The following is a 12,530-nucleotide window of genomic DNA, read 5'->3' as shown; positions in this document are numbered from 1 at the left end:
GTTCATTTTTAATTAAAAGTCTTATTAATATTTTTTAAAAAAAACCTTTCTTTATAGTTTTGAATTTTCAAAAAATAAATACCTATCTAGTGTAATTGCTTTAGCATACAGTCTGTTTCGTAGCGTGTTGCGAGTGATATTTTTACCTGTGTTGCCATTCCACCATTTATAGATAGTATCGCAAAAAATAAATCCAGGTATGAATTGTATAAAGAAACAGCGAAATTACAAAATAACTAAGGAACTCTGAATTAAACAAAATTAAAATATACATCTGTTTTTTAATAGAGCTTTTAATATCATTATAAAATCAATGTTATTTTCTGTGTTTGACTTTTTAATACCATTAACAATAGATGGATTTAAAATACTCAGATTTTGAAATATCACCATCTTTTTGAATACAGCGTTTCTGAACGGTTCACTAGAACTATATTTTATCAAATATGCCCATGTATAAAAGGTTTCAACTGTGTTTATTTGTTCTCACTCTCTCTCTTTATATAAATAAAGAGATAGATAGATAGACAGGCAGATAGATAAATAGATAGACGGACCGACAGACAGATAGATATAGATATGTGTAAATATTTCCGAGGTTAAAACTTTTTAATACCATTAACATTAGATGTCTTCACAAATAACTAATAATAGATGGATTGATATATATGTCTGTATATAGAATAAAAAGAAAAATGCATATAATTTACGTCGTACGGTTTTTGGAATTCTTATATTAAATCCCTCAAAATATTTTAGGACACTCAGCCTCAATTAGAATAATATCATTGCAGAACATTTTTGAAACATCGATTAAAATTACAGAAATAGATGCACTGAAGCGAAATACATATCAATGGAAAGATTAGTTTTAAATTTAAAGACGGAGTAAAAATAATTTTTGTGCAATGCTGTGTTCCGAAATTATAGGGTACACATAAAGTAATTCTGTCCTCCATTTTATCTTCTACAGAGATTTGTAGAAATTTTAAGAAAGGGCAATTAATCCTTCTAGGTGATAAGAAAAATATCAACTAAATTTTTCTCGATTCCCTCATAGTGAGAACTATAAAGGTGTAAAGATGTAAAAAGGAGTATAAAAGTGTGAAAGTATAAAAGCAAAAAAAGTATAAAGGGTCAAAGTATAAAGTAAAAATATGTTATATAATGATGTCAAAGTATATAGAACTATAAAAATTACAGATAAAAAGATTTGCTCATGTTTCATATTTATACATAATCATATAATGTGAATGACAGGCTGATTATTTTTTGTAATTTTCCTGATAGAAATAACAGTTTAAATTTGCCGATAGTAAGGACGAAGATTTATCTCATTCTTAAATATATGCATCTATAAAATCAGATTCTCTTAGATATTTATTTTATATTTTTTTTATAACAACAGCGATTTCAAAAATTTTTCTTGTGTCTATCATAGAAGAAGAATTTAAAGAGTGTGTAGACATAAATCTTTTTTTTTTTAACTTGGAATTCAAATAGATTTTTTATCATATTTAAAATACTTTGTATATACATTATTAAAATACATTTTATATTGTATACAATAGTTTACATGCAAACTGTTGAAGACAGATGTTAAATTGAATAATTCATGGACAAATTAATCATATTTCCTATTTTTTTTCAAAATACAGATCAAAAACAAATTGTAGTTTGAATAAATTATTTTTAAAAAGGATATAAATAAGGGCTTAATTATACAAAAGTTTAAGATAGAGAAATGGGGAATTACAATCGCACTTTATATAATATAATATCACTTTAGAATAAATGCTTTTTCAATTTTCAATGCTTAATCTGAACATTTTAACAAACAAAATAAGTATAATAATTCGATATACCATACCCAGAAAATTACGCTAAACATATTTTATCAGCCAATATTCTTAAAACTTCTATAACTGAATTTTTTCATTAAAAATAATAATTATTCATTCTTTACTATCTTTTTTTCATAGTTGTATCGTACTGTGTATAGTTGTTGTAGTATTATTTTGTGAATTGTATGTGAACTTTAGCATATTTTTTTTTCCCTCAATAAATCTGTCCGCATATATCCATACATTTGAAAGATTCTAAGTTAGGGGTGGCGAAAAGAAAGAAAAGAAAAAGTTTTTGAAACAAAAACTTCGAAAAATAATGAATTTAAATTTTTATTTTTAATGGCTAATGACACGAATTTTCGTAGAACTTATCCCTCCACAATAAATACTCTGATGACTAATATAAACTATTTTATAAATAAAATAGGCATAATTATTTGATACATTTTTCTTGATGAAGTATATATCGAACATATAATATCAGCTAACATTCTTGAAACTGTCCTTGGAAATTGAATCAATTTTATTGAAAATATATAAATTATTTAGTCCACAGTTCTTTAACTACCATAACAAGGGCTTTGAAATATAATGGATTTTAATTTTATTATTAATTAATCAGTCGGAAAAAACTTTGGGGTTTGTGTGTAATAACACATGCATTTTTAGTGTATTTTTCTTAGCAATACCTTCTTTTACTAAAATCTTTAGCTTGAACGCTGAGATAAGCATTCAGTGATTCAGAATTTTTAAAAATTCCATGCCTTTACACATTTTCAATAAATGATTTCCTTTCGATTGAAAATAAGTATTTTGATACTGTCTCAGTCAGAAAAATTCTGTATTGAATTTTATTTTATATTCATTTTATTATTAGTCAAAATTTCTTAGATTTGTTATTGTCATTGCATTAAACAAGTAAATAAGTGGAAATTTCGCCCTGCGTAAGTTTAAAAAAAATGCAAAATTCTGAAGTTCTGAATTCATTATATTTTTTATTAATGTCATAAGCAATGCCTTTTATTTAGATATCAATCAATTAAAAATAACCTTTAAAAAATTCTTATGCTATTTATTTTGTCTCTCATTTTTAGCATAATTCTCATCTGTAATTAAAACATCGAAAGCAATTAAGAAATATTAATTGACTGCAATAACTTGAAGTAAATCTCCGTCGAGATTTATTATATTATACATGTAATTTTTGGAGAATTATAGTATTAAGTATATTTATTTGAGAACAAAAATGTTTAGCATGATATTTAACGTTAAATGGCAGTCAGCCATATAAGCATCAATTATCTATTTTTTATTGAAACTTTTTAGGATATTAAGGTATAAAAATTTATTTTATAATGTTTAATAGAAAAATAAATATACGCTTTTTAATGAAAAGAGAGTTATGTTTATTTTTCTATAACATTATTTATAGGGTTTATTGATAGGTAAACTTTCTTTTATACCCTAACCAATAAGGTTTCATTTTAATTAACTTGTCTTTTTTTTATTTTTTATTTTTTACAAAATTTAGTTTTTTACTAAAAACTTAAAAATAGAACATACCGATATTTTAATTCATATTTTATTGAACTTAATGATTAAAAACGGTTTTTGTATATTATATTTTACACAAATATATAAGTGATAACAATGAATTATTTCAGTTGGATCCATTCATGTCCGAGTAACATGTTTAATTTGTTTAGCCAACTTAGGATCCGTTGCTTTAAGGAAAAAAGTTCAGCGTGATGGCAGAGAACAATATAACAAAGAATGCAGCTAAGCAGTTGATGTTAAATTATGTTCTTTTTATGACTTTAATTACTTAAATTAAATCTAATATAGATGCAATTCTATATTTTATAAAATCAAATCGTGAAAAATGCGCATGTAGTACATTATAATAGCTAAATTTAAAATATACACACAATTTTTACTTCTATCCCTAAATTACATGCCATTTATCTAAAATTTATTTATTTAAAATTTCGGACGGGAATTATTTTTTTCTATTTTTTTAAATTTCTATTCAGCGTTGTTTTATCAGTTATGAAATTTTGAAATACATTTCATTGATGCATCCAATAGTTTTTTCCCTCAAAAAAATATAGAGTTTAAGTCATCTTATAATTTTAGCATTAGAAACTTAAGTTAATTAAGCCACAAATTTTTTTTGTAAGATATATTTTAATTGGATTGTTTAAGGAACATAAAACTTTTATTGACAGTTCTGAAGTTTTAAATTGACAGGATAATATAAAAAGAATCATTAGAGTTTGCTTTTATAGCTTCTTACACTTTTTTTACACAGTATATTATATAAATTATTTCTATATTGCACATTTTAAACTAAGTATTTAATATTTTCAATGATTTAATCCTTCTCAATAGTTATTTTTATATAATTTCTGCTTTATTTCAGTAAATTTTTCTTTTCAAAACATATGATTATATTTTCAAAAGAATTTTTGAAAAATAATTTAAATGAAATACAAATTTTTGTTCTACATATTTGGTGCAATATTATATAAATAAATGAGAAATCTTTTTAAAAAATTAGAATGCCAAAAGAAGATATATTTGATTTTTTAATAATTATTCTCAGATTTAAATAGTTAAGATAGGTATAAAAATTATTGTAAATTAATTTTACAGTTGTCACAGTTGTTTTATACTATTTGTGGATATTAAAGGTGTAGGCATATCTATTTATTAGATTAATAATTTTATTCAATATTAGAAATTCTTTCAAGCCCTTTAATTTTTCTATAATTACCAAGTTTTAATCTAGTTTGGCTGTTATTTCTGAAAAAGAAATTATTTGTTCTTTAAACTACCTCAAGATAAATATAATTCGTATTTTTACAAACGTATATTACTTTATTTTAAAAATTTTAATCTGTAAAACTTCACCAATAGTCTCTGATTGTATAAAAAAAGATAATTTTTGAAAAAAGAATATTTTAGGAGGGTACATCTTTTTTTTATTAGAAGCACTGTGCTCATTTTATAAAATTATTTTTTAAAAGTTGAATTTAAAAGATTGATATCCATCATTTCATTTACAAGTTTCACATTCTCTATTTAAAGATAGTTCCCACAGTAGAAAAAGGGTCATTAGCATTGAGAATATATCTGTAAAATTATCAACCTTAAACCAACCTTTTCAAACCTTATTATCTTCATTTGATTTTTTGATTATGGGAACAACGATAAGTATTCTACTAGAAGATACAACAATTAATAATTAATATTTATTCTTTTCCTGCATATTGCAATTAGTTCTTTGTCCTATGAAATGTAATCATTTTCCATAATTTCCTTATATTCAATTAAATTTCTTTTTGATAATATTTTCGTAATCAGTATGTATTTCTTTAATTGATGAAGAACACTTTGTTTCATATCACTTGTAATAGGTTTTACAAAATTTCTAAGTATTTTATTTTAGTAATAATGACGTATTTTATGATTTAAACCAGAAATTAAAATATATATATATCGTTATATCTTAAGATCTACTTCTTCAAATTCTTCACCTAAATATAATAAGAAAATCTCAGTTAAACATTTCTGGGTAGTAATTGAAACATATTAATTAAAATAAATTTTTAAGAATTCAGTATAATAAAATAAATAAATGAATTCAAATAAATTTCTAGCAATACGTAAATATATTATACGTATTCTACTTGTTTAGTATGTGCATCCGAATTTTTTTTTTCCATTTACTATTTAAAAGATTAAAGTTATGACGGAAAAATTGTAACTAAACCTCTTAATAATACGATAAAATGAAGTGTAGATTTACAAATATATATATATATATATATATATATATATATATATATATATATATATATATATATATATATATATATATATATATATATATATATATATATATATATATATATATATATATATATATATATATATATATATATATATATATATATATATATATATATATATATATATATATATATATATATATATATATATATGCTTTTACTAGCTAAATAAGTGAATAAGAACGTGATAAAAATTCTGAGCACATGACAAAGATTTACTATAGCTGCACATAAATTGTTCTAAGCCCTGCTCTTTTTAAACTATGGATTGACCTCAAATATGGTTGGATACAAGAATTTTGGAGCTCGAAATTTGATGCTCGAAATACTATACCGAAATCGGCGGTTTTCACTATGTGAGACCTCATTATATTGATAAGGACGTATAGACTATTAACTAATGACTACAGTTTAATTCTCCTACGCCAAAATGAACAAAAATAGGAAATCTAAAAAAGTAAACGAAATAATAATCAAAAATGAATATTGAGATATTTTATAAGATATATTCATTTTAAATTTTTTATTCAAATGTTTTACATTTCAGCTGCCTTTTAAATTATTACTTATTGAAATTGAAAATAACTGAACAATATCATTAGTAGAATGTTTCTAATACTTCCCCTCCCCTCCTTTATAGGGGGATCTGTTGTTTTACAAATTAATAATTGCAATCTTTTTCTAATTTTTACCATCCATTACATTATTTTTTGTATTTTTTGCCAATAAATTTTAAAGACCGTTTAATTGCACATTAATTATTTAAACTTTAGAACCTGTAACTTATTTTCTTAAATTGAATAATACGTAAAAATTAGGAATTTTCAGCATTTTAACTACGTAATGTTCACATTACAACATTCTGATTCCTTCAAATGCAAATAATTTAGGAAAATAATATAGCATCGTTCAATAAATAATATATGTTTTGCAATGTTATGTAGTTCTTTCTTTTACCAGTCACTACGCCATATCTATTTGTAAATAAATATTTTATGCTTAAAATTTGCCAATATATTTAATTCTCAACTCTCACTTACTGTATGAATTTACTTAATCACAATTTACTGAAATAAGAACATACCATGTGTTTAGTTAGATGATAATAAGTTTTACAAAAGTCTTTGGATATGTACATCAGTTTAACCTTATAACGACGGCTAGGGTCGGTTCAGGTGATCAGATACTTATCATTTAAAAACGAGGAAAACTTTCATTGAAAAAAGTTAACATACAGAATAGTTGCTCTTGCTCGATTAAAGATCGTTTTCTCTTTCTTACGAGTGTCTAATAAATAATGTACCAATGAACTGTGTAATACGGGAGATGAAAATTTTTTCGTACCTAATTAACTTTAGCTAAGTGTTTTAATTTCAGTTTTAATTTACACATTGTATGATTTCTACATTCCATCAATAACATAAGATATGTGCATTAACTGTTAATTTATAGCAAAATAATCTTCATCTTTTTCTGAAATTTATTCATCTTCTTATAAATTAGCTGTTTCTTTTAGAAGAGAAGCAGAAATCTTCTTCAAAAATTATGAAATAATTTTATAAGTCATATTTCTCTTCTTGTACTACTTTCTGATAATTTCTTGACAAAAATAAAATTCTTGAAATTAAATTCATTTTCTATTGGAATTTCAGACTCCAGGGTTCATAATTTCATCTCTCTTCATAAATATCAACATTAATTAAATAAGATCCCTTCTACGAAAATCAAAAATTTCAAGCTCTTCAAATAAAATCAGGTAAAGTAGATGATACGAGATATCCATGCATATTGAATTTTTCTCCATTTTAATTAACATTCTTTACGTCAAGAAAGCTCCCATCTCCATCATTCATTCAATTTTTTTTAATCGAAAAAATCGTCAGTTTCTTTCCTCATTGCCATTCGATAAAAATAAAATTTACGAAAGAGGAGGTAAAAAAAATAGATAGATAAAAATTACCGCTGCTACTGCTGCTGTTCAGACTAGCTAACCTCTGGTCTCTATATTTTTTTTATTCACTATTTTTTTTCGTGTGGAGGGGGGAGAAAAAGAAAGAGTCTATATTCGCCAAGAACACGTTCTTGAAAGTCCCTCCTACAAAAAGTCCTCTAGCAGTCCCAACACGAGGTCCGTGGACCCATCTTCAGTGGTTATTACGATTAAAGAAAAAAGATTACAAAAAAAGTGATTTTAAAAAAGTGCCGTTGGGGGGGGGAGAGTTAAAGAATTGATCAAAGCTTTAACTCCCCCATTTTCCTTCTTCAAATGATTTTTGCTCATGTCTTTGGAGCCCCCCCCCCCTCCCTCCTTTCCAACCCTTCAACTCCTCCACACGTTTTTGTCTATATCTCTCTTACATCTATCTATCTGTCTATCTTATTCTTTCTGTTGCTACTACTGATAGGCGGAGTTCACGCGCATATCTTTGAAAGGGTAACCCTAGCAACCGATGTGTGTGTATATAGATATATGCATTTTAAGAGCAAAAGACTGTGTGTGTGAGAGAGAGAGAAAGAAAGAGAAATAATAATAATAAAAAAATGTGTATTTCGAACATTAGAAAAGGGGGGGGGGTAAAAAAACGTCAAAGTTGTCGATCGTCCACCGCACTTTTAATAACTTGGGATTTTCTAGTTTTTCTTTTCTTTTTTTAAACATTTTTTTTTATTTGAAAGATTTTTTTTCACCTTTCTTTCTCTCTTATAAAGGGGCAGTTTTCTTATAGGGGAATGAAAGGAAAAAAAAATATATATATGCTGCGACCTCTCGAATATTCTCCAGCGAATGAGAAATCTTTCTTTGACGTAAGTAATTAGGTTCAGGCTTTTTTGTATATGTTGTGAGTCTTTATTTTTTTCACTATCCTTCACAGAATTTTTTTTTATTGTTATTATTTCCTGGGCCTTCTCTTTTAAAGTCTGGTAACCATGGAAACAAAAAAGGCTCGTGAAATCAGGGCTGACACTGTAGCTACTTTAGGCGAAGGGGGGGGGGATAGGTCCACGATCGGGCTTCAGTTATAAATTAAAAAGAGGAGAGAGAGGAAGAGAAGGAGGAGGAGGGTGATTCGAAACGATGAGGGAGGGAGAAATTATCTCTTCAAATTCCCTCACCCCCAAAAAAGGGTTGTCCTTCGTTACCTGTTTTAAGAATATGTTAATCAGTTGAATGTATGACACTGCGTGAAGAATAAATGTAATGATATGCATTGGGAAATGCGATGCAAATATATTTAAGTTTTCTCGATGAGTTTTTTTAATGTTCACTGATAGAATGATTTGCAAAATAGTCTGATACATTTATAAATATGAAATATATTATTATATTAGCTTTAAATATATATAATTTATAGTATTTATTTCACAACCAAGTTTCGTTTTAAAATTAATGGAACTCCCAGATTACCATATTTGGGTGATTATGATCCACATTAAATTACACAGAATTAATTTATTATTAATTAAATAACGGAATTGTTTAAAAAAAGTTTTCATCAAATGGGCAATAATTCAATTTGTAAATGAAAAATTCTTCAACCGATTATTTTTTTGGACAAAATGTTTTAAAACAAGTAAATAAATAATTTTTTTTTTAAATTGATCCAAATAAATAACTATTATTTATTATTTAATTCATAAATACATTGAATTAATTCTTTTTATTATTAAATATAAGAAAATTAAATTTGTTTAATCACTTTCCCTCCTACGGAATTGTTATATATAAGTTTTTTAATTACCTGCGAATCTATTAATAAGTTAGTTTATTCAAATGTAAATACTCAAATACTGATTAAATATTTAAATACAAATAATAATTATCATGTACGATTTTATTAATATTTGTTCTAATTCGAGACATAAATTATACAATAGTACGGGTGAAGCGCAACACTAAATTTAGAGTTTTCCAAACTGATACTTTATTTAAGTGTTTAAATTAATTCTTCTTTTACATACAAATGTTTAATAAACTTCCATCCTTAAAAGCCTATAAACTTTTTTTTAAGAATTAGTAACTTATTTAAGATTAAAAATTAATTTAATAATATGTAATATCTAATATCTTGTTCCACATCTCGCTGGATATCTTACCTCGTTCTCTAAAATTTGTTTACTATGGATACGGTGAATAAAAATGAGAATTCAAACACTGAACTTAAGATGAAGGAATTTTCAAAAAATGATGCTAATAAAATAATATTGAAAATATTGATAATCTTCATTGGAAGAAAAAATTGTTGCTATCTTTGCTTCTATCTTCTTTTTTGCTTCTTCTAAAATTGTTGCTATCTTTGCTTCTATCTTCTTTTTTGCTTCTTCTAAAATTGTTGCTATATTGCATTCTATCACTATTTGCTCTAAATAGATTATTTAAAAATTTAATGTATCAAATAAAATCAAAAGCAGAATATTATTTCATGTTAGTATCATTATGATGTTTTATATTTAAAATTTATTCTTCGTCAACTCCATATGCTACTATCTTTCAAAGAGATTTGGCTTTTATCATGTAAAAATTGTAATCACATTTAATGTATGAAATTAGATGTTGTGTTATGACGTTATTATGGATATAATAGTTTTTCATATTTGCAGGAATGTCTAGAAACTAATGTATTAAAAACATTTAGATTATTTATACAAAAAAATGCTAATTAAGGTGTATGCACACACTTGAAACTTCGAAAACCGTTCAAAATATCGAATATTTTTTTATTTCTTAATAATGTTCTCTGATCCTTTAGCTTTCACACGATACCAAGATGTTGTCAATATTCAAAATATTTCTCGAGTTATAATTATTTTTCTTGATGTGCTTTCATTAAAAACTCTAGTTACGGTGTTTTTAAAACTCATTTTATGAAGATTGATATTTTTCCACTATGTTGCTTCATTCAAACAATCATAACTAAACCAGAAATGAACCAAATGCAGTTATTTATAAATCAAAATAATCTGTATGATATAGCGGATGTTTTGTGCCTCAATCAAAGTTATATTTATAGAAATAAATTTTTTATAGCTATTTAAATGTTAAAATGACAGAAAAAATCTCGCTTTTTCTATTCATTGTTGATGAAAAAATTGTTTAAAAAAAACTACATCTTTTTTTAACTTGATTGAGGCAGACAACATGAAGATTAATATTAGGCATCATTTCCAACTAGAATTATGTGTCTGTACAAATTAGAATTTAAGATATCATGTTTCAAAAAATAGGCTAATTAGCTCATTAAATATTATTTAATTAATTAATAATTAAAGTAATATGGTTTTTCTCACTGAAATGAGTTTAAACATATATTAATGACCTACTGTGAAAAAATTGGATTTTTAAAGTTAAAATTTTAAAAAAAAATGTCAAGTGTGTACGTACACCTTAAATTTAGAGTCATTTTTCTAGCATTTACTCTGAGAATAATATTCTTTAATTATATATTAATTTCCTGGAAAAAGCAGTTATATTTAATCAATTTATCTGATAGTTATATGAATTAGAAATATGCACTTAATACCAAGTTTTGAAAGCTGGTATATGTAGTGAAATATTATCCTAGGAAAAATTTATATATTTCTGTAAATTTAAGTACTTTTATTTCATCATTTGCGTTGTATTCTCCCACATATCTCTAAAGGAAAACTATTAGATATTTCATGATAAAAAAAAAGAATAGATAATTTTGAAAATTAGGAAATTTGATTCTGTACGTGTAAAACTACAAGGGTAATAGTTTTTATTTTACATAATACTTGGATAGATTTTGAAAACGACAGGAAGTGAGGTGGTGGAGGGAGTTAACAATGAAGTAATTTCGTAAACATGTAATTCCAGATGTTATCTAAATGAAAGCTTCCTAAATTTTGCCACCTTCTTGTAACAACATTTTTCTTCCTATGCAATGAATTAATAAACTTAAGAGCATGCATTAATTTCAATGAGTTCTCAATAAACTCGAAAATAAATATATAAGTCATTATACAATGCAGCTCATTATTTATTTCACTCTAGAAAGAAACTGTAATTCAAGTATGGATATAAATTTTAATTACAGTTTTTGATTGTGGGCCTAGTGATTTTTTGGCTTATTTACAAGTTAAAAACCATATAAAGCTTTGAAGAAGGGGAATTGAAAATGAATGCGTTCAAAAATTTAACATTTTGAAAACTTCTTATAATTTCTATATTTTTGAAAAATGCAAAAAGATATTTGCATGGTTCTTATATACATTTGAAAATAAACAAAAATCATTTGTAAAATTCCTAATTTATATAGTAATAATTTGTAGCAGGAATGAATTCGTACAAATTTTAAGAAATTCGCAGAATTAAACGATTTAAATTTCGGCATATTCATTCAGGTAATGAGAAAGTGACAGATTGTTTTACAGCTACACCATATATACATTATTTTCTTGTAATTGTATATATTAGTTTATAATTATCAATAAATATTATATTCATAAATATGATTTTCTTTAACTTGTATATATATATTTTGAGAATATATTATATTCTTGAGCATATTCAGTTTAGTTTAGTTATATTAACGTCCCGTTTGAAGCAACACTAGAGCTATTTTGGCACGGACCTCGTAATTTTGAACCGCTGTCAGATAACGAGGACGACACCTGAGCTGGCACCCCCTTCTCCACACCACACCACACCAGCGGGAGGACGTTTGGTCAGGACGCATTTAACGTGCAACTGACCCCCTTACACGACGGTTCTTCGGTGGAATCGGGTCTCGAACCTGAAGCCCTCCGGTTCCGAAGCCGAGACCTTACCACCAGGCCACCCCGGCCCTCTGAGCATATTCAGAACTTC

The 12,530-nt window shown here is 25.7% G+C and overlaps 1 long non-coding RNA gene across 2 annotated transcripts in view; it reads right to left on the bottom strand.

Moving 5' to 3' along the window:
* LOC129988897 (uncharacterized) overlaps window positions 1-12,530 on the bottom strand; it is a 185,757-nt gene that overhangs the window by 146,427 nt on the left and 26,800 nt on the right. The window lies entirely within an intron of this gene.

The sequence above is a fragment of the Argiope bruennichi genome, chromosome 10, assembly GCF_947563725.1.
Source record: "Argiope bruennichi chromosome 10, qqArgBrue1.1, whole genome shotgun sequence".
Classification (NCBI taxonomy): Eukaryota; Metazoa; Arthropoda; class Arachnida; order Araneae; family Araneidae; genus Argiope; species Argiope bruennichi.
This window is presented reverse-complemented; position numbering and strand designations above follow the sequence as displayed.